This window comes from Neoarius graeffei, chromosome 7 (genome assembly GCF_027579695.1).
Source record: "Neoarius graeffei isolate fNeoGra1 chromosome 7, fNeoGra1.pri, whole genome shotgun sequence".
NCBI classification, from domain to species: Eukaryota; Metazoa; Chordata; class Actinopteri; order Siluriformes; family Ariidae; genus Neoarius; species Neoarius graeffei.
In genome coordinates, this window is record NC_083575.1 from 98,447,695 (window position 1) to 98,472,253 (window position 24,559).

The window sequence follows — 24,559 nt, forward strand, 5'->3', positions numbered from 1 at the left end:
GTTTTCAATCAATGGGATGACAATCAGGTGTGAGTGGGCACCCTGTTTTATTTAAAGAACAGGGATCTATCAAAGTCTGATCTTCACAACACATGTTTGTGGAAGTGGATCATGGCACGAACAAAGGAGATTTCTGAGGACCTCAGAAAAAGCGTTGTTGATGCTCATCAGGCTGGAAAAGGTTACAAAACCATCTCTAAAGAGTTTGGACTCCACCAATCCACAGTCAGACACATTGTGTACAAATCTGGGGATTTGTACACAATCTGGCACTGTAGCCTGCAGCTGGGGAGAGTGCCCACCCTCTGGAAGACATCATGCATCCTCCCAGTTCCCAAGAAGAATCCGCCCAGCAAGCTGAACAACTTCCAACCGGTGGCACTCACTTCACATCTGATGAAAACGTTGGAGCGGCTCTTCCTCAGCCTCCTCAGACCTCAGGTGCAACATGCCCAGGACTGTCTGCAGTTTGCGTACCGGGCAGGTGTTGGTGTGGAAGACACCCTCCTCTACCTGCTACACTGAGCCCACTTGCATCTGGATAAGGGAAATGGCACAGTGAGGATCCTCTTCTTGGACTTCTCAAGTGCCTTCAACACCATCCAGCCCCTTGTGCTTCAGGACAAACTGAACAGGATGCGAGTGGACCCCTGTCTGGTTCACCTGGATCTCCAGCTACCTCACCGACAGGCCGCAGTACGTCAGGCTGAAGGACATCATGTCTGACACTGTGATTAGCAGCACCGGAGCACCCCAGGGCATGGTGCTGGCCCCTCTTCTCTTCACCCTGTACACCGGGGACTTCTGCTACAACTCGAAGCTGTGTCACATTCAGAAGTTCACTGATGACACAGCCATCGTGGGATGTATCAGGGATGACAGAGAGGAGGAGTATAGGAGCCTGGTGAGGGACTTTGCCATTTGGTGCAACAGAAACCATCTGCAGCTCAACATCTCGAAGACCAAGGAGCTGGTCATTGACTTTGGGAGGTCCAGACCAAGGTCACGACCAGTTCTGATCGAGGGAGTTGACGTGGAGGCTGTGGATTCCTACAAGTACCTCGGGCTGTGGCTGGACAGCAAGCTGCACTGGACTTGCAACACCAACCACCTGTACAGGAAGGGACAGAGCAGGCTGTACTTCCTGAGGAGGCTGCGATCCTTTAACATCTGCAGGAAACTCCTGTGGATATTCTATCAGTCCGTGGTTGCCAGTGTCCTGTTTTACACCGTGGTGTGCTGGGGGGGCAGCACATGCAAGAAGGACACATCCAGGCTGGACAAACTGATCAGGTGGGCCGGCTCTGTGGTTGGCATGAAGCTGGACTCTCTGGTGACGGTGGCAGAGAAGAGGACTATGGACAAACTACTGAACATCATCAGTTGGGGGTTCTCATCTGAACCCCCAACTGCTCTCTGGGCACTGTAGCTGTAGCATAGCTGCCCACTGATCTGTGTGTGTGTGTGTGTGTGTGTGTGTGTGTGTGTGTGTGTGTGTGTGTGTTCGTGTTCTCATTGCTCACTTGTGTGTGTTCACTGCTTCAGATGGGTGAAATACAGAGGAGGAATTTTGCTGGGCTTGAGTGCACGTGTGATAAATAAAGGCTTCTGCTTAAAACACAGCCCTTCAGGACCTGTCACACACGTTCTAATGCTAAAGTGCACATTACTCCCCTACGCAGTGTGTGTCATTAATGCACCACCTGTATACATATAGCTAGTTTTCCCGGTTACCATGCCAACTGGATTCTGTCTACACAGCATGACACTATAGGTTATGATTTGTCATACAAATCTTTTTTATGGTAGAATACAATTTGGGACACAGCCACAGAGACAGACTGAATCACATTCATTGCACAGCCATGGGCTCCGTTCCAAAATGCTGTGTTTAGTAACTAGGCACGTGATCTATGGGTAGTGATTAGCGAGGGAGGTGTTTAGCTGTTATCATGACATCTATACTCTGCCTGTCACCACATTATCAAATAGTATGAGTCTGCAGGTGTGTGTGTGTGTGTGTGTGTGTGTGAGAGAGAGAGACGTCACTGACCCTGTTTCCACAGGTTACAGGGATCTGATGTGTTATTTGAGCTGAAGATTGTACAGTAGCTGTGTCCTAAACCCCTAATCATCAAACCCCGAATCCAAATGGAGCACTTCTTTAAAGGTGCAGTCAGTAGATTTTTTTTAAGTTCACTTTATATGTATACTGCATTTGCATGGCTTTATATGGAACACTGACAGGAAGTTGTGATTTTTTTTGTGTTCTAAACCAGCTTCAGCTTCTGAGTTTGTCCACAATTTGCATTGCTGTTCCCATGGCAACAAGCAGCATGGGTTTGTTTTGTTTAAGTTCCTGTTTTTCGTGCTTGTGGGCTATCAGCCATTATCTATAATGTAGCTCTCTGCATATAAAATCAATTATAATAAACAGTCAGATTATTCTTATTCAAATTGTATTATCCTTCATTCAGTTTGGAGTTACTCTTTTTACACCAGACCACAGTGGCATCACGTCCAAAACACTGTCATGTTAATCACGCTGACCTTTACCTCAGACACGGATAGCACACAGGGCGGATATTAACAATAAAATAGGAGTTAATTCATTTCCTGTAGTTTGTGTGTGCTTAAAACAGGGTCACTGGGTCCCAAACTCCTGCTATAACTGTTTCTCTAAATAAATACTAATTTAACTTTAACCCCCACACACCTACTCATTCAGAGGTTTTTCTGGACTTTCTGTACACAAATTCAGCCTTAAATGCGTGTGTCATGAGAAACACACAAACCCCAAACAACTGAACAGCAAGAACCTGCAACTTAACCCTTTACTCACTTCCTGTGTGTGTAGTTTACTTCCTGTAGAACAAGTTCAGCTGGAATTATGACTCTTTTACCTGCAATGACTCACTCTCAACCTCACACACACACAAAACATACATACGCAGGAATAACATACACACGATTTCTACACATTTGTTTACTGTATTTCTGCAAAGTTTTGAAAAATATACCAGTGAGACAGACAGGGGAGTGAGACAAACAGGGAGTGAGACAGGCAGGGAGTGAGACAGAAAGGGACTATCCCTCAGTATCTGGGTATCAGTCATACTTCCTGATTCAGTAACACATCTTCAAGGAAACACTGACACATTTCAAGAAATGTGTGTGTGAGAGAGAGAGTTCTGATTCATAGACCAAAGGACAGATATCAATCAGACGTCGTTGCTTGCCATACTAACAATTATGCTTCGGTAATTCAAAGAGAGACGTCGTTTTCTTAGCGCGACCACAATTACGGGCCATGGAATGATGGGATTGTGTTTGTAAACACAGAAGCCATCGCACACACATTTTGTAGAGATGTTTAAATTAGTGAAGGCGATGTCCAATGCTGTAGTATGCTCTGGCCCCATCCCAATGCGACATGGTGATGTAGAGTGTCTTGCAAAAGTATTCATCCCCCTTGGTGTTTGTCCTGTTTTGTTGCATTTCAAGATGGAATTAAAATGGATTTTGGGGGGGTTAGCACCAATTGTTGTTTTATTGTGACACAAACAATAATTAAGATGAAAAAATCGGTCCCCTATGGGTCCATGTGGCTCCTGCTTATAAATAAAATAGTTTTCTGATCCCATGTCCATACAGTACATATAGAATATTTATTCTCTGAAGCAGTAGCCACAAAAATGAAGTATAATCCAAAAATGAACAATTTAAAAATCACAGAAGTAAAATATACCAAGTGTCTGTACTTTATATTATTCTACTTGGGCAGCACAGTGGTGTAGTGGTTAACACGGTCGCCTCACAGCAAGAAGGTTCTGGGTTCGCAGCCAGCAAGGGCCTTTCTGTGTGGAGTTTGCATGTTGTCTGTGTGGGTTTCCTCCGGGTGCTCCGGTTTCCCCCACAATCCAAAGACATGCAGGTTAGGTTAATATGGGACGGCCTTGGGCTGAGGTGCCCTTGAGCGAGGCACCGAACTCCCAATTGCTCCCTGGGCGCTGTTAGCATGGCTGCCCACTGCTCTGGGTGTGTGTGTGTGCTCATTGCTCACATGTGTGTGTTCACTGCTTCAGATGGGTTAAATGAAGAGAGGAAATTCACAAGTGTGTGATGAATAAAGTTATGCTTTCTTTCTTACTGCTTACAGTTTTCGAAACTGAAACCTCTGAAATGAGGCTGACATACACATGCTATCGCCATGACCCAAACTCTTATTTCCCTGAAAAGGCCCGGCGCTAGAGCTCAGTCGTCTCAATACTCTTTTCAACAACTTCCTGTAACAACTCGGAAGCGCGTCACATCTACATTACACATGGGACCACTGGCCAAAGAAGATGAGGAAAGGGGACAACCTGGAGTATATTTTAAAATAAGAATGCACTTTCCCTTGATAATAAGCATAAACATGTCTGAAAGCGATTTCTTTAGTCTAGTCCATTTATTTCAAATGGTGAACCGAATTGTATACACTCACCAGCCATTTTAATAGGAACACCTGTCTGCACATGCACAGTACACTTTTGTTATACTCATTCTTACATTCTTACAACGCAATGTCATAGTGGCTACAGCCTCTATGAGCCTCTACACAGCCTCTATGAGCCTCTACACAGCCTCTATGAGGCAGTAGCCACAAAAACAGAACTCTGGAGTGTGCATAAGTGTTCACCCCCTTTCGTATGAAACCCCTAAATAAGAGCTGCTCCAACCAATTCACTTCATAAGTCACATAATTAGTTGATTAAGATCCACCTGTGTGCAATCAAAGTGTCACATGATCTGTCACATGATATCTGTATAAATCAGCCTGTTCTGGAAGGACCCTGACTCTGCAACACTTCTAAGCAAGCAACATGAAAACCAAGAAGCCTCCAAACAGGTCAGAGACAAAGTTGTGGAGAAGTATAGATCAGGGTTGGGTTATAAAAAATACCCCAAACTTTGAATATCCCACGGAGCTCTATTAAATCCATTATAGCAAAATGGAAAGAAAATGGCGCCACTACAAACCTGACAAGAGAAGGGCACCGACCAAAACTCACAGACCAAGCAAGGAGGGCATTAATCAGAGATGCAAAAAAAAAAAAAAACACCAAAGAGAACACTGAAGGAGCTGCAAAGATCCACAGCGGAGATGGGAGTATCTGTCCATAGGACCACTTTAAGCCTTACACAGAGTGGGGCTTAATGGAAAAGTGGCCAGAAAAAAAAAAGTCATTGCTAAAAGAAACAAATAAAAAAAACAAATTTGGAGTTTGCCCAACAGCATGTAGCAGACTCCCCAAACACATGGAAGAAGATTCTCTGGTCAAATGAGACTAAAATTGATCTTTTCGGCCATCATGGAAAATGCCATGTCTGGTACAAACCCAACACCCTGAGAACACCATTCCTACAGTGAAGCATGGTGGTGGCAGCATCATGCTGTGGGGATGGTTTTCATCTGCAGGGACAGGAAAGCTGGTCAGGACTGAAGGAAAGATGGATGGCACTAAATACAGGGCAATTCTGGAGGAAAACCTGTTTAGGTCAGCCAGAGGTTTGAGACTGGGACGAAGGTTCACGTTCCAGCAGGACAATGACCCTAAACATACTGCTAAAATATTGACTTTGGGGGGTGAATACCTATGCACACTCCAGATTTCTGTTTTTGCATCTTAATTATTGTGTGTCACAGTAAAACAACAAATTTCACCTTTAAAGTGCATGTTATATAAATCAAATGGTGCTAACCCCCCACAAAATCCATTTTAATTCCAGCTTGTAATGTGACAAAACAGGACAAACACCAAGGGGGATGAATACTTTTGCAAGGCACTGTAGCAGGTTATGGTCACTGAACAGCTGGTTGTCCAGGTGGTGCTCTGAAACAGTGTGGGCTTTATAGATAATTGGACTAATTTTAAGGGCACTGCTGGCCTGATAGGGCGGGATGATATCCATCCCACTCGGGAAGGTGCTGCTCTCATTTCTTGCAGCATAGCTCATAGTCTCAGAACAGGCCTAGTTAACTTCTGACAATCCAGAGCCAAGGCCAGGGAGCAGACAAACAGTCCAAACCGACTGTCTGCTAGCTGCACAGAATCGTCACTCAGGGTCCACTATATTGAGATTGTGTCTGTTTCCCAAGCTAAACAAAAAAGTAGAAATACTCAGAGAGTTTGCTCTCGTAATCTAATTAATACTAAGGATTGATGTGCACACAGCATTGTCACCTGGGGAGAAGACGCTGGCATTGTTTATTCACCACTTCTCCAGCCAAGCTCATCAGTTTACACTAGTATATAACGTCAAGTATACTATAGTTATCACGTTTCAGTAAACCTTTTGGATGTTTACTTGCCTTATATGGCTTCTACTGACTCTGGCAGCTGTTTTACCTATCTGTTGCTGTCAGTGTATTACTGCTTGGGCACTCCTGTGTTGGCTTTTCCTGGTGCGGTCTGCCTTGATGCTTGGCCCTAGAATCCACAGTTTCTATAATTGAGTCATTGCTGATCACCGACGTTTGACCCTCTGTGTTGGATGATTCACCTTTGAACATCACGTCCATAAGCTAACAGCCAACAAACTAAACTCTCTGCGATCGGCATGATGTTGAGTTATTCTGTCAACCAGCTGTTAAAACGTAACAACTATGCCATTCCATCGTGCATATCAATTATTAAACAACTTGGACTCCTTCGCTGGCCCTGTTACATTTATAGAAGCTCCCACAGGAAGTTTGTTTACTCTCAGTTTGGTCACACCAGCCCATCATTCTGGTCAGCTGCATGCACTGTCACACCTCAGACACATCATCAGAACACTGTTGCTCTTCAGACAAGTAGCACTGGAGTTTCCATGATAACACCACTCACAGAGTGGGATGGAAAATGTGGAGTGGATTTTAATCTTCTTCGGCCAATACAGAAACTCGCTGCCTCATCTAATATCAAAATTGAACTGTTTAATGCACAATCTCTCACAAATAAATCTTGCTTCATACACGACCATATTCTGGACAGGTGTTTGGACTTGATGTGTCTTACGGAAACCTGGCATCAACCAGATGTTTTTTCTGTTCTAAATGAGAGCTCTCCTCCTGGTTATTGCTACCTCCAGAAAGCCCGCAGCACAGGTTGTGGTGGTGGCCTGTCAGTCATTTACCGCAGTGATCTGGATTTGTCTCCTCTGCTCCTGCCTGAGCTATCTTCTTTTGAATGCCTGGCATTTAAATGTAAGCCTCCTTTCTCCATGACAATACTTCTCATTTACCGGCCACCCAAACCAAACCCATATTTCATCTCTGAGATGAGCAACCTTCTTTCAACATTCTGTATAACATCTGCTAATATTATAATACTTGGACATATGAACATCCATATCAAGACCCCCGCCTGCCATTTTGCAGCTGAATTCCTCCAGTTATTAGATTGTTTTAACCTTAGACAACTTGTTGGTGTCCCCACACACACCAAGGGACATACTCTTGATCTGGTTATCACTGACTCTGCCCCTCTCAGCAATCTACTTGTGTAAGATCTGGGTGTGTCCAACCACAAGGCTGTCTCCATGGAGTTGCCATTATTATCTCCCATTATCAAGCCCAAATGCAAAATCTGCTTCAGAAAATTGAATAACATCAACCCAGAAATTATGTTAGTTCATCTCTAGTATGTTCTTCATACAGACTTTTAATCAGCCAATGATGCAGTGGATTTCTACAGTAAAACCTTGAGCCACATTCTGGATCTCCATGCTCCTGTTAAAACCAGAACAATCACCTTCTCCCTCTCTACCCCCGGTTCACCAGTGAGCTATGGAAAATGAAGGCGTGCTCTCAAGAGGCGTTATAAAGCTTCAGGTCTTACAGTTCACAAGCTAGCGTATCGGGAACACGAGACAGCCTAATCAAAGTCCCTTAGAGCATGATCACAGTCTTGGAAATTCCAAACAGCTATTTTCCACTGTCAATCATCTTCTCAGACCACAGACCTCTTCACTTACAAAAACTACAGAAGAGCACTGTAATAACTTTATGGCCTTCTTCAAAACAAAACGTTGATTCAACTCTTTCTATCCTTTCTGGTTCTTCCACTCTACCTGTCCCAACTTCCTACTCACAGTTTGAGATCTCCCAGGTCCTTAACTGCTTTCCAGAAATTTCACAGCAAAAGGTTGAAGATATCGTCAGGAGAATGAAACCCTCCACCTGTGCCCTTGACCCCTTTCCTACAGCCCTAGTGAAAGCAAATATCTCTGCCATAAGTCACTTGATCACCACTGTAATAAACCTTTCCCTTCAGGCTGGCTATAGTCTATCTGCTCTAAAAGCCATTGTAATCAGACCACCTCTCAAAAAACCCCACTCTTGATCCAGAAGTTTTTGCCAATTACAAGCCCATTTCCAATCTCCCGTTCCTCTCCAAAGTATTGGAAAAAGTAGCTGCTGCCCACCTTCAGGACTACCTTATGCATAACAGCCTTTTTGAAAAATTTCAGTCTGTTTTCTGCTCTGCCCACAGCAGACAAACAGCTCTGGTTAGAGTTATAAGCAACCTACTGATAGCAGCTCATGCTGGCTCACATTCCCTCCTCATTCTTCTTGATTTGTCTGCTGCATTTGATACTGCTGACCATGGTATACTCCTCAACTGGTTCCATCACACCATTGGACTCACTGACACAGCCCTTAACTGGTTCAAATCTTATCTCACTGACAGAACAGAATACATTTCCTTTGGAAATGCAAGATCCCAGACACACACAGTCACCTGCAGGGTCTCTGAGGGGTCAGTCCTTGGTCCCATCCTGTTCACTCTATACGGTGGTGCTTGAAAGTTTGTGAACCCTTTAGAATTTTCTATATTTCTGCATAAATATGACCTAAAACATCATCAGATTTTCACACAAATCCTAAAAGTAGATAAAGATAACCCAGTTAAACAAATGAGACAAAAATATTATACTTGGTCATTTATTTATTAAGGAAAATTATCCAATATCTGTGAGTGGCAAAAGTATGTGAACCTCTAGGATTAGCAGTTAATTTGAAGGTGAAATTAGTCAGGTGTTTTCAGTCAATGGGATGACAATCAGGTGTGAGTGGGCACCCTGTTTTATTTAAAGAACAGGGATTTATCAAAGTCTGATCTTCACAACACATGTTTGTGGAAGTGTATCATGGCACAAACAAAGGAGATTTCTGAGGACCTCAGAAAAAGCACTGTTGATGCTCATCAGGCTGGAAAAGGTTACAAAACCATCTCTAAAGAGTTTGGACTCCACCAATCCACAGTCAGACAGATTGTGTACAAATGGGGGAAATTCAAGACCATTGTTACCCTCCCCAAGAGTGGTCGACCAACAAAGAGCACTCCAAGAGCAAGGAATGTAATAGTTGATGAGGTCACAAAGGACCCCAGGGTAACTTCTAAGCAACTGAAGGCCTCTCTCACATTGGCTAATGTTAATGTTCATGAGTCCACCATCAGGAGAACACTGAACAACAATGGTGTGCATGGCAGGGTTGCAAGAAGAAAGCCACTGCTCTCCAAAAAGAACATTGCTGCTCATCTGCAGTTTGCTAAAGATCACATGGACGAGCCAGACGGCTATTGGAAAAATGTTTTGTGGATGGATGAGACAAAAATAGAACTTTTTGGTTTAAACGAAAAGCATTATGTTTGGAGAAAGGAAAACACTGCATTCCAGCATAAGAACCTTATCCCATCTGTGAAACATGGTGGTGGTAGTATCATGGTTTGGGCCTGTTTTGCTGCATCTGGGCCAGGACGGCTTGCCATCATTGATGGAATAATGAATTCTGAATTATACCAGCGAACTCTAAAGGAAAATGTCAGGACATCTGTCCATGAACCGAATCTCAAGAGAAGGTGGGTCATGCAGCAAGACAATGACCCTAAGCACACAAGTTGTTCTACCAAAGAATGGTTAAAGAAGAATAAAATTAATGTTTTGGAATGGCCAAGTCAAAGTCCTGACTTTAATCCAATCAAAATGTTGTGAAAGGACCTGAAGTGAGCAGTTCATGTGAAGAAACCCACCAACATCCCAGAGTTGAAGCTGTTCTGTACGGAGGAACGGGTTAAAATTCCTCCAAGCCGGTGTGCAGGACTGATCAACAGTTACCGCAAACGTTTAGTTGCAGTTATTGCTGCACAAGGGGGTCACACCAGATACTGAAAGCAAAGGGTCACATACTTTTGCCACTCACAGATATGTAATATTGGATCATTTTCTTCAATAAATAAATAACCAAGTATAATATTTTTGTCTCATTTGTTTAACTGGGTTCTCTTTATCTACTTTTAGGACTTGTGTGAAAATCTGATGGTTTAGGTCATATTTATGCAGAAATATAGAAAATTCTAAAGGGTTCACAAACTTTCAAGCACCACTGTACATGCTCCCCCTTGGTCATGTCATTAGTCACTATGGAATTTCACTTCATTGCTATGCTGATGACACACAGCTTTATATAAAAACAGATACACATTCCTCTGCATCTTCTCCATTGTCATCATCCTCTCTGTCTACACTCACTGCCTGTCTGGAGGAGATAAAGATGTGGATGAATCTCAACTTTCTCCAGCTGAACAGCTCCAAAACTGAAGCAATCTTGTTTGGTACCCTACACCAGAGTCAGTCATCCTCTATAACCAGCATTACATTCGCTGATCATAACATTCCCATTTCCTCATTAGTCACCAATTTTGGTGTAAAATTTGACCCTCAACTCACATTTGAAGCCCATATGAAACATCTTTGCAAAATTTGTTTTCACCATCTCAGAAATATTGCCAAACTCCATCCCACTCTCACCTTATCAGATGCTGAAAAGTTGGTCCATGCTTTTGTCTCCTACAGGCTGAATTACTGCAATGCACTTCTCATTGGGGTCTCTAGCAAGAGTCTTCAAAGACTACAATACATTCAGAACAGCGCTGCAAGGGTCCTGATGAGAGTGCAAAAAAATATGAACACATCACACCCATTCTCTGTTCACTTCACTGGCTCCCTGTCTCTGCCAGGATTGAATACAAGGTCTCCCTTCTTATTCACCAGTGCATCTATGGAAATGCCCCCATCTATCTGAAGTAATTACTCACCCCACTAACCTCAACATGATCCCTCTGCTCTACCCACTCAAATTGCCTCCACCACCCCAGGATAAGCTCAGCACCATGGGTGATTAAGCCTTCTGTTCTGCTACCCCTCACCTACGGAATGCCCTCCCTGACCATCTGAGAGCATCACAAACTACTGAGAGTTTTTTAAAAAAGGACTTAAAATATGTCTTTTTAGCAGAACATATGACTCTTAACCCCTTCAATGCCCTTGGACGAGTCATGTACATCATGAAATCTTTTACCACTGTGCCTTATAATGTATGCTACTCATCATAAACACCTCCTTACATGGCACATTACTTTTACTTCACAGCGGTATCTTGCCATGAGTTGGCCTAGTGGTTAGTGTGCCTGCATCTCAAGGGGAAGGTTGCAAGTTCTATTCATGGTTGGGCCATACCGGAGACCATCATAAAAATGGTACTTGGTGTACATTGTGTTTTCAAGTACTAGTTGTTTATGGACAGGTTCTGATTGACAAGACCCATTGTTTTTTATTACTAAAGTTATTTTTATTCTGCAACAGTGTTTTTTTGTGATTTTTCTATACAAATATTAAAAATATAAAGTTCTGAACAAGTTAGAGAAAGATTATCAAAATATCCCAATTTTGACCTATTTTTGTTCTATATGCCCGGCACATTACAATTAATTATGGGTGGCAGCCAAGGGGTTAATGATGCTTTATTTCTGTTCATTTTTATGTTGTTTTGTTTCAATCTGTCTTTTTAATGATGTTTCTATTTTGTAGCACTTTGAAATTTGCTCTAAATGTAAAATGTGTTACAAATACATTTATTATTATTATTATTATTATTATTATTATTATTATTATTATTATAAAATTAGATCCTACTGACTGTACAGCCACTGCCAGCAACTTTGATCTAAAGGTAGGACTCTTAAATATTAGATCTCTTACATCTAAAGTGCTAATTGTTAATGAACTTATTACTGATCAGGAGTTTAAAGTGCATATCACAGGTAAATTCAGGAGCAAGATCAATGTAATTCTCCTATTTTATATTAAACTTTGGTCAAATATCTGTCACATTTTGGATTTTATGCAATTTTTTTTACCTTGCACAATACCAGAAAAATCCAGTTGAAATCAAGCCATTTGAGGCGAATTGGTCCGCCTCTGAAAAAACTTGGCATTTGGATTTCCTGGGAAACATTGATTTTCATGACGTTGCGTGCGGGACACCTCCCTCTGAATCCTACATCAGCGCTGGTTTGTTTATGAGAAAACAACCTGGTGGTTTTCTGCAAATTTCTTCAACGTTATCACGTAATTATTAAAATGATTAACAGATGTATCGTAGGAGGGTGTAGCAACACCAATCTTGATGGGATTAGTACTCATCGTTTCCCAAAAGACCGGACAATGAGAGAGAAGAAGGAGCGCTTGGTCTACACAGGCTGTGCACTGAAACTGTGCAAAGCTCGCGCAGCCTCCTGGCGCTTCCGCAGGTGACGTCACGAATCTGGCTCCAGACTCGCTTGGGATTTTTCCAGACATGTTTTATTTTATTTTTTTCTGTTGTAGACAGATGGCCTTGTGCAAAATTATCCTTTTGGATGAGTGTGTAAAGGGACATACTTTCATATAAAAAAACCACATTGGTCCAGAATATGCACTTTAATGTACTATGTTTAACAGAAACATGGATTAAGCCAAATGAATATATAGCATTAAATGAAGCGAGTCCTCCTGGATACAGTTATGTACACCAGCCTCATCTCACTGGGAGAGGAGGAGGCGTCGCGGTTATTTATAACTAGCAGGTTACCTAGCGTTGCCTGGGTTTTGCAAAATTCTGGGTTGCCCCCAGACTTCCATGACAAATTTGGTGAAGATCCATCAAGAAATGGTGATGTTAACCCAAGACAAACAAATCCAAACATCCACCACCCAGGGGCCCAAATATGGAATTTCTGAGTTCTGCCAAATTGTGGCTATCTTCTGTACCTGCGTGCCAAGTTTAGTAAAGATCTGTCAAGAGTTTGTGTTGATAAATGTAACATGAAAGGCATTGAAGGAGGGGGTGGGTGGATGTTGTGCCCCACAGGGACCTCCCTAGGGCATATACATGAATTTTGTTTATATATGCAAAATTCTGGGTTATCCCTGGACCTACTTGCCAAATTTGGTGAAAATCCGTCGAGAAATGGCAATGTAAGCTCAAGACAAGCAAGCAAACAAACAAACTTTGCTGCTTGTTATATAGATGATTGTATAGGTGTAACACAAAAACCTGGTTATAAATTTAATATGTTTGAAGTTCTTCTTACTAACATAACATATCTAACCATAAAAAATAAGAACTTGTTCAGGCAACTGAATGCTTAGAGTCAATGTTCTGCTATACTGTAGATAATGTAGCTCCACTTAAAAGAAAAATAATTAGAAAGAAAAAAAAACTACCACCCTGGTATAATGATTACACTCACACTTTAAAACAGAACACTTGCAAATTAGAAAGGAAATTTGTCAAAGAAAATTAGTAGAATTGCAGTTGGTATGGAAGGAGAGGGCGGCACGGTGGTGTAGTGGTTAGTGCTGCCGCCTCACAGCAAGAAGGTCCGGGTTCGAGCCCCGTGGCCGGCGAGGGCCTTTCTGTGCGGAGTTTGCATGTTCTCCCCGTGTCCGCGTGGGTTTCCTCCGGGTGCTCCGGTTTCCCCCACAGTCCAAAGACATGCAGGTTAGGTTAACTGGTGACTCTAAATTGACTGTGAATGTGAGTGTGAATGGTTGTCTGTGTCTATGTGTCAGCCCTGTGATGACCTGGCGACTTGTCCAGGGTGAACCCCGCCTTTCGCCCGTAGTCAGCTGGGATAGGCTCCAGCTTGCCTGCGACCCTGTAGAACAGGATAAAGCGGCTACAGATAATGAGATGAGATGAGATGGAAGGAGAGCCTCCTGAAGTATAGAAAAGCTCTTAGTGCTGCTACATCAATGTATCTCTCCACCCTAATAGATGATAACAAAAATTATCCTAGATTATAGACACATGCACACCTGCAGTATGTAGTAGAAATGACTTCATGAATTTTTTCAATGGCAAAATTGACAATAACAGGCAAAAAAATTCAAACTATCAGTTGAAAGCTAGACAATCTAAGTAACCCTGTAGTTAACAATATAACTGTATCAGATCAGCAATTACAATATTTTGCTCCACCATCAAGAGACTGAACTAACTAAACTAATTTCCTCATCAACATCTTCAACTTGTGTACTAGATCCCTTACCTACATGACTCTTCAAACAGATAATACCAGAGGCAATCAGACCTCTTCTAAAAATAATTAATTCTTCACTTAGAATTGGCTATGTACCCAAATCCTTTAAACTAGCAGTTATCAAACCCCTGATTAAAAAACCTGACCTTGACCCCTGTCAGCTGTCCAATTATCGGCCAATATCAAACCTCCCCTTTATCTCCAAGATCCTAGAAAAAGCTGTGGCACAGCAGTTATGCTAATATTTACATAGGAATAACATCCATGAAATGTATCAGTCAGGATTTAGACCTCATCATAGCACAGAGACAGCACTGGTTAAAGTAGTAAACGACCTACTGTTGGCGTCTGATCAGGGCTGTCTCACTGCTTGTATTGAGGTTTTTCACCTGATGTCACAGGGTCACATGACACCCTGGTGTCCGCCATTTTGAAGGTCAAGCTACATACTAATGCTGCAGACAGAGAGGGAGAACCAGCTTGAAAAAAAAACAATTATTTACAATAATAGGCAGAAAAAAAAATCCACCAAATAGAGGTCAGGATATCATTCCAGTGGTGTAGCAGCCACAGTCCCACCAAAAGGCACACAAAAACAAGTCCCACATCTCCAGCACAGCCGCCGTGACGCCGCCAGCAACATCACTCAAACACCACACCATGGATCCACAAAGCGAGCACAGAAGCACCGCCATGCAAGTGCTGGTATGTCCCAAACCCCCTGCACAGCTGCTGCGACGCCACTGAGCAACATCGTTCGGAACACCACGCCAAGCACTAAAGCACAGAATGCTGGACAACCACGATGTTAAAATGAGCAATGAGCTCACTGCAGTCCATAGCTGGGAACACAGGCATCTCCCACGGTGAACCAAGGCCTGGAGGGAACCGACGCCCAAAACTGGGTCCAGAGCTACCCGTACACCACAAGTGGCGGACAAAACACTCAAACAAACATCAAACGGGGGGGGGGGGGGCGCTAGTGCGCAGTAATGGAGTAAGACGTTCATCTCTTGAGCTCCGTGTTGTTACCTCCTTTTAAAAGTTAATATTTACGACATACCAACATTTTTCTGAAACTGCCTGCTGTTTAAGTTCTTCTTACGTCTATCAAACTCAGTTTTACGCCAAGATGCCCAATAAGGAAAAAGAAACTCAAAGTGGGAAAGGTTCATCTTCCAATGCTGCTAGCAACGAAGCAATATTAGCTGCTATCACTAAACAAGGTGCGGAGCTAGCCAAAGTTTCTAAACTAATGGATGGTCTTAAGAAATCAATGGAAGAGCATCTTGATTCAATAGAGTCATGCCTGTCCACTCTTCAGCACAAACATCACGAAGTTGAATGTCGTGTGGGTGATATGGATGAGGCTCTTTCGACTGCTGACCAACGCCTTATGACACTGGAGGCCACATGCAATGAGCTGCAGGTGGCTAATGGCCACCTCAGTGCCAAGCTCAATGATTTAGAGGGGTGCTCTCGTAGGCAAAACATATGGATTGTTGGTATCAAAGAGGGAGAAGAGAAGAGTCGACCTACCGAATTCATCTCCAAGTTGATCCCAGAGTTACTTGGTCAGGACAACTTCAGCAAACCAGTGAAGGTGGACAGAGCACATCGCAGCTTGAAACCCAAGCCCAAAGAAAACGAGCGGCCAAGACCCATCATCGCTAAAATCCATAATGACAGAGACGTGCGAGACATCTTGCAGCTAAGTCGTCAGCTGACACCGCTCAACTACAATGGAGATAAGCTGTCAATATTCCCCGACTATACAGTGGAGGTGGCAGCCCAGCGACAGTCCTTCAACACCGTGAGATATAGGCTCACCGAGGTGGGAGCCAAGTGCTCCCTTCGCTATCCAGCCAAACTTCATGTGGTCTACGACAACACTGTGAATGTCTTTGAGACAGCAGCAGCTGCAGAACGATTTGCCGAAACTCTAACAGATAAAGCTTAACGTTTTCATAGAAAGCTCGATGTTTAGTAAGTATTTAATCTTTGCAGCCAAGTTTTTTTTTGTTTTATGGGCAATAAGTTGCTTGCAAAGGAAGCGGGACTTTTCATTCAAATAGTGATTTACTGAGCTTAGTTGCCTGGTCTAACTTCTTTGCATGTTATGCGTTATTCATGAATATGGTAATTCAGCGAGGCAATATACAGTAGGCTATATTATCTATGCAGTAATACGTTGGTTTATTTTACTGTATCGGAGGTTCTCACGGAGCTGTTGGCTTAGGCTAGTTTTTGGTGTGTAGTTCAGCTGGCTCTGTTACCCGGCAGTCTCCTTATAGGAAGAATGGTAAGCCGCATAGTTCTCCACTGTGGCTTGGGGTTTATTTTTGGGGGGTTTGTGTTTGTTCTATGTCAGTCTGCCAGATATGGAGTTCTTATATGTTAGTCAGTCTATATGTAAATCTCTACAATGCGTTTACTTAGATACAGGATAATTGTTCAATAAGGTCAGGACAAGGTCCTATTACTTTCATATCTTGGAATTGTAGAGGCCTTGGTGGAGCATTAAAGCGAGGGGAAGTTTTTTCACATCTTAAATCCCTGTCAGCAGATATTATTTTTTTTGCAAGAGACCCATATTCAGCCAACTGAGCAAGGGTGATTACAATCTTTATGGATATCCCACATTTACCAGTCTTCTTTTTCTTCTAAGGCAAGGGGGGTTTGCTATTTTTATTCGCAAAACTATTCCATTTAGATTCAAGTCCATGTCCACTGATCCAGCTGGGAGATATGTCCTTGTCACAGGTACAATTAACTCTGTTCCAGTAGCCTTCTTAAACATATATGCCCCTTACTTTGATTGCCCTGATTTCTTCCGCAAAATTTTCAATCTTGTGGCCAACCATAGCACTCACAATATTATCATAGGTGGAGACTTCAACTGTTGTCTAGACCCTCAGATTGACAGGTCTTCTTCGAAACCAGCTCCACCTTTAAAATCTGTACCCACTCTTAATAATCTCATTAAATCATTTGATTTAGTAGACATATGGAGACTTCAACACCCCTCTGACAGACAATATTCTTTTTTCTCCCCAGTCCATGGCAGCTTCTCCAGAATTGATTACTTCTTAGTTGATGCTAGATTAATATCAAAAGTAGACAATTCCGCATATCATAGTATCTTAGTCTCAGACCATGCTCCCCTCTCAATGAACATTAATTTTAACTTAAATGCATGTCACTATAACTGGAAGTTCAACCCTACTCTACTCACAGATAAAGGTTTCTGTGATATATCCATTAAGATCTCAGACTTCCTGCAAAGTAATGACACAGGGGAGGTCTCAGATTCAACATTATGGGAGACTTTTAAAGTTGTTGTGAGGGGGCAAGTCATATCATACCAGTCTTCCTGTAAAAGAGCTAGGCTAAGACGTCTTTCTGAGATTGAGTCGGAGTTATCTGCATTAGAAGAATCTTATAGAAACTCAAAATCTGAGGACACCCTCAACTCTATTTTGAAAATAAAATATGAGTACAATCAGATTCTTGGTGGGCAGGTGAGGTATTATATTAATAGGCTGAGACAAACACACTTTGAGCTTGGTGAGAAAGCACATAAGCTGCTTGCTATACAGTTAAAAGGAGTGCAAGCTGATCGGGCAATACATAAAATCTACTCTACTAGTGGTCAGCTGATAACTGATCCCAAAAACATAAAGAAAAGATTTTTGGATTTTTACAGCCATTTATATACATCAAGGTCCACAGCCACTGACACAGAGATAGCAAACTTCCTCAATGCGCTGGAAATTTCATCCCTTGATGATGATGCCAGACCGGTTTTGGATGCGTGTATCACACTGGATGAAATTAAAAATGCCATACGCTCCTTTCCTAATGGCAAAGCTTGCGGTCCCGATGGATTTGGTATTGAATTTTATAAAGCTCACATTGACACCATTGCACCCCTTTTACTTCGTATGATAAACTGCTCTTTGGAGGATGGAATGTTTCCCCAAACCCTCTATGATGCCCATGTCTGTCTGCTTCTGAAGAAGTAAAGAGATGAAGCTGATGTGGCATCTTATCATCCCCTAAGCCTGCTAAATTCTGATCAAAAGATTATAGCCAAAGTTCTAACAAATCGACTGAACAGATACATTGGCACCTTAATCCACTCTGATCAAACTGGGTTCATTCTCATTCTCTAACACCCGCTGTTTGTTGAATATTATGTACTCTACTAAATTGCCCCATGCTGCTGTTATCTCACTAGATGCTCAGCAGGCTTTTGATCAAGTTGAATGGAGATACATGTTTGCAGCCCTGGAAAAATTTGGCTTTGGCGACAAATTTATGACATTATTAAGAATGCTGTATGCTTGCCCCAAGTCCTCTGTTCTGACAAACTTTGATAGGTCTCCTCAGTTTACGTTAGGGCGTGGTACAAGACAGGGATGCTGTCTTTCCCCCATGCTTTTCGCCCTGGCTCTTGAGCCTTTGGCAATAGCTATTAGAGCCAACTCTCAAATTAATGGGATAAGATGTGGTATATCTGACTGTGTCATTGGCTTGTATGCAGATGATGTGATTTTGAGTTTGTCGGATGTGAAATCATCCCTATCCCCCTTCCTTGATTTGATAAAATGATTTGGGCAATTTTCTGGGTTCACTATTAACTGGGATAAAAGTCTGTTCATGCCTTTGTCTAGTGGCCTAGACTCCACTTTTATCAATGCTCTGCCATTCAAGCTTGCAACAGACCACTTTAAATACTTAGGGATTAACATCACTAGAAATCCCAAACTTCTCTTTAAACACAATTATATGGAATTTATTGCAAAACTTAAAGGTATGATTGAAAAATGGAAGCTTCTCCCTCTATCATTAATTGGGTGTGTTAATATTATTAAAATGATTGTGCTACCCAAATTCATCTATCTTTTTCAAAATGTACCCATCTTTTTTACATCCTCCTTCTTTAAGACAGTAGATTCTATCATCATGCCCTTCATTTGGGCCAGCAAGCCACCCCGCATAACCAAGGCACATCTACAGAAACCCACAACTGAAGGTGGCCTTGGACTCCCTGTATTGCACCATTATTACTGGGCCTGCAATGCCAGAACATGGGTTTTTTGTTATCATGCTGCAACTGCTGGTGGACAAGAGAGCAACCTCCACCCCAGCTGGCCTGCGATGGAGTCTCATAAGGCACTATCACTAACAGGAGCATCCTTACCTGCAGCTCTATTCTCTGAGTCAAACCTGCTCACCAAACTACTCAAGCAGCTTAAGGCGGCCTTTATTTTATCTAATTCACTTAGAATTCTTAAGCAAATTAAAAGTGTGCTGAAGCTCTCTGATTTGTCCAGTTATGCCCCCATATGGCAGAATCCTACTTTCAAACCAGGTTTATTGGACTCTACATTTACTTCCTGGGCTGTGCAGGGCCTGTCTGTAGTTAGAGATTTCTGTATAAACAAATGTTTTGCATCTTTTGCTCAACTTCAGGAGAAATATCAAATTCCCACTGGGCATTTCTTTTGCTATCTACAAATCAGAAACTTTGTAAAACAGTCTCTACCTCTTGGTCAGTTGCCTGACCAACATAACTTCTATAATCTTTTGACTACAAGCCCTATATCCAAAGGTCTCATTTCTCAGTTTGTTTCACTTTTCCCAGTAAACATATCCTCTTTTCACATGAGGGATGCCTGGATGAAGGAGACAGGTGTGGAGATTTCAGATGGGCTATGGGCAATGGGGTTAGAAAGGATTAAAGTATGTTCTATTAATGCTAGACTTCAGCTTATTCAGTATAAAGTCATCCATCGCTTACATTACTCAAAAACTAAACTTAATAGGATATTCCCCTCTGTCTCAGCTATCTGTGATAAGTGCAAATCAAATGATGGGACCCTGGCTCACCTTTTTTGGGACTGTCATAAGCTCAGAGGTTTCTGGGATGACATTTTTCATTTATACAGTGTTATTTATAACAAGCCACTGCAACCAGATGGTATCTTTGCTATATTACACTACTCCACCTACTCCATAACTCTTCCAACGGCTCTACAAGAGGCTCTTATGTTTGTTATGGTTATAGCAAAAAGGGTGATCTTAAGGGAATGGAAATCTTGTTCTCCACCATGTTTTAAACAATGGCTGAATTGATATGGTGTCTTGTTTATATCTTGAAGAACTGCGATACACAATATCAGATAATTGCACCAAATTCTTTAAGGTTCGGGGTCCCTTTATTGATTATATTAACAGGGACAGAGAGACAGTGTCGAATTAGGCACACCTGAGTATTCTATAATGTACCTTTTTGTATAGCTGTCTGTTTTCCTGCCCTTTGAATATAAAAAACACTCTGGGACATTGCCTTTGGGACCTCTCTGATCACTTCTGGCCTTCACCTCATGGACAGTTCCTGACATCTAAAGAACATTTCTATCATTTGTTGGACTGACTTATTGAGATGCTTATCTTGAATGGACTGGCAGTATTTGTAGATGTAGTTTGTGTTGTGATGCTGTCTTGTGGTGGTTTATGTTTTGTCTGTTTGTTGTGTGCTGTCTTTACCTGTGTCTTAACTTGTCAAAAAAAACTTTCAAAAATAAAATGCTTAAAAAAAACAAACATCAAACACAGAAAAAAGAAAAAAAATTAGAATAAAAAAGGAGAGAAAATAAAATAAAAAAGCTCTGGTGAGAAGCGGGAGCCAGAATGCGCACGACGTACTCTCAACTGGAAATGGAAATGAAAACACGACCACTCACTCAAGGGCACAGCCATAATGCCATTTTATGGGTGGAGTCAAAAATCATCAGCATGAAGTAGTATCGTTGATGGGTTTCCTGTACCTTGATTGGCTCACTGCTTCTGACACCGTGATATAGCTGGATGTACAAAACATTGAAAAAAACAGAATGCAAAGCCAACGGTTGCAAAAATAATGTGTTTCATTGCTGGCAATTGAGTGACTTGCTAAACAGTGGCTACACAACTTGGGAACAGGTCACACTTTATAAACACTCTCCCCTGGTAGAAATTCTGTTGTTTGTGAGGACCATTTTGAGCCTGATTGCTTTGACAGGCCAAGCTGTTGGGCTACGCAGGTTGCGTTAGACTCAAACCCAATGCTGTGCCAATAATATTCCAATACCATCCACGGAAAAGGGATTCAGGTCATGCAAGCCGATTAACTTGAAGAAATGCAAGAAATGTATAACATTTAAATTATTATAGTTCACATGTACTATAAGTTAGAGAGACCATTAAATCTAGATCTAGGCTTAGGTAAAATAAAAAAGGTGCCTTGCTAAAAATAGACCATGTTGATTCGCTGTCAAACTTTCAATAGCAAGTTTATATATATATATATATATATATATATATATATATATATATATATATATATATATATATATTTAGTCACTGTCTAAATGGATCCAATGAGTGCAAAATGTGTTAGTAAATAATCCCATGTTATGTCTTAAAAAGCAAATTAAACATTAGCGCTGGATGAAACCCATCTATCTTATCAAAATAAAAATACAAATTTTGTTGTCTGGTGGTCAAGTGTTTGAGATACATTGCCTTGCACTTATGATCAGGTTCCCTATGGTCTCAAAAGCCATCCAAAATCAGGTTGATACATGACCATATTCTTTTAAGTATGGAGCTTTGCTTTGTGCACTTTGCTTCGCTGTAAACTCACACTCTGCTTCGAGCTGTCATGAGCCTATATTTAGACCATATAAACTATTGTATGGGCGGCACGGTGGTGTAGTGGTTAGCACTGTTGCCTCACAGCAAGAAGGTCTGGGTTCGAGCCCCGTGGCCAACAAGGGCCTTTCTGTGCGGAGTTTGCATGTTCTCCCCGTGTCCGCGTGGGTTTCCTCCGGGTGCTCCGGTTTCCCCCACAGTCCAAAGACATGCAGGTTAGGTTAACTGGTGACTCTAAATTGAGCGTAGGTGTGAATGTGAGTGTGAATGGTTGTCTGTGTCTATGTGTCAGCCCTGTGATGACCTGGCAACTTGTCCAGGGTGTACCCCGCCTTTCGCCCGTAGTCAGCTGGGATAGGCTCCAGCTTGCCTGCAACCCTGTAGAACAGGATAAAGCGGCTAGAGATAATGAGATGAGATGAGATAAACTATTGTGGCACATTGCATGTCTATACCTGTATTTACAAGGGTGGCATGGTGGTGCAGTTGTTAGCACTGTCACCTCACAAGAAGGTTATGGGTTCGAGCCCAGTGGCTGACAGGGGCCTTTCTTTGTGGAGTTTGCATGTTCTCCCCGTGTCTGCGTGGGTTTCCTCTGGGTGCTCTGGTTTTCCCCACAGTCCAAAAACATGTAGGTTAGGCTAACTGGCTACTCTAAATTGCTCATAGGTGTGAATGCCTGTGCGAGTGTGCAGAAAAAACTGGCCACCCTACTGCTGAAATACTGGCTAAGTCAACAAAACATGGTTCGCCTCAAGCCCGAATCAGGTTTGGCAGTGACAATGACAACCTGTATTCACACACACAATCAATAAATACAGTAGGCTTTAGAGCTAGTATGGGCACAGACATATACATAAACATGTGCACACTCTGTGTTTCTATAGGCTGCTTACTGATTTGCGAGTTATTCATCTGGTGCTGCTCCTCTCACATCAGGCTACTATGCGATCATGCTACATGCTACACACAGGCTATCATGGTCTGTATATAGTCCATTTCCAATGCAGGCTTGTGTGTGACATACGTTTCCAAACCGGGTTTCTCCGTGAAACAATTCAATACCTGTGCCTGTATTATACCACGTAAAAATTCAGGCTCTTTACAACAAACACATTCAATGTTTTCCACTTGACACACTTTCCACATCAGCACCAGATTGCTCATCTCATCTCATTATCTCTAGCCACTTTATCCTGTTCTACAGGGTCACAGGCAAACTGGAGCCTATCCCAGCTGAATACGGGCGAAAGGCGGGGTTCACCCTGGACAAGTCGCCAGGTCATCACAGGGCTGACACATAGACACAGACAACCATTCACACTCACATCTACGCTCAATTTAGAGTCACCAGTTAACCTAACCTGCATGTCTTTGGACTGTGGGGGAAACTGGAGCACCCAGAGGAAACCCATGCGGACATGGGGAGAACATGCAAACTCCACACAGAAAGGCCCTTGCCGGCCACGGGGCTCGAACCCGGACCTTCTTGCTGTGAGGTGACAGCACTAACCACTACACCACCGTGCCGCCCCACCAGATTGCTGCTGTACCCTTTTTTCTGCCTTCCTGATTTTGTGCTTGTAAAGCACCACTGATCCCATCATTACAATCATCTGATGATTCACTGCTGAAATCATTTCCCAAATGTGGATTGTCCTTTTTCCAAGGTTCATACAGATATCCAGTTTATCTGCTGTCCATGCTGACATGAAGATAACTCCTTTTCATCTGACTAAATCCAGGCCCTGCAATGATCTGGCAACTTGTCCAGAGTGTACCCCGCTTCTCATCCATAGTCAGCTGGGATAGGCTCCAGCTTGCCCGCGACCCTGCACAGGATAAGTGGTTATGGATAATGGCTGGCTGGATGGATAAAGCCAGGCCAACAAGTATGTTTATATTGGTGACACTTAACTTCCAGTTCCTGGCTATCAATGAATTTATGTCACATCTTGGACACCATATTGGTTGTTCATGTGCAATAAAACTTGACATGCTTTTGGACTTTTAAACTTATTAAAGCTAATCAGGAGGCTGCACTTGTATACATTATTATTATAATTAGGGCTTGTAGTATCAATACTGATCATGTTTAAATTCTGTACAGGTACCATTTAAGAAACTCTTGAGTTGCTTTCACAGTGTGTTTTTGGGTCATTATCCATCTGCACTGTGAAGTGCAGTCCAATCAGTTTTGCAGCATTTGACTGAATCTGAGCAGAAAGTAAAGCTCCATATGCTGCAGAATTCATCCTGCTCCTGCTATCAGCAGTCACATCATTAATAAACACTAGTGAGCCAGTTCCATGGGCAGCCATACACACCCATGTCCACCATGTTTGAAAAAATTATATGGTATGATTTGGATCATGAGCACTTCCTTTCCTTCTCCATATTCTTCTCTTCCCATCATTCTGGTACAAGTTAATCTTGGTTTCATCTGCCCAAAGAATCTTGTTCCA

At 42.3% G+C, this 24,559-nt stretch overlaps 1 protein-coding gene across 2 annotated transcripts in view; it reads right to left on the reverse strand.

Moving 5' to 3' along the window:
* tet2 (tet methylcytosine dioxygenase 2) overlaps window positions 1–24,559 on the reverse strand; it is a 76,452-nt gene that overhangs the window by 42,672 nt on the left and 9,221 nt on the right. Inside the window, exon 2 of one of the 2 annotated variants that reach the window (XM_060926657.1) lies at window positions 2,843–2,924. The exons of the other annotated variant lie outside the window; for it this stretch is intronic. The gene's annotated coding sequence lies outside the window, so the exon portion shown is untranslated. The remainder of the gene's footprint in view (window positions 1–2,842; window positions 2,925–24,559) is intronic. 2 annotated transcript variants of the gene reach the window in all.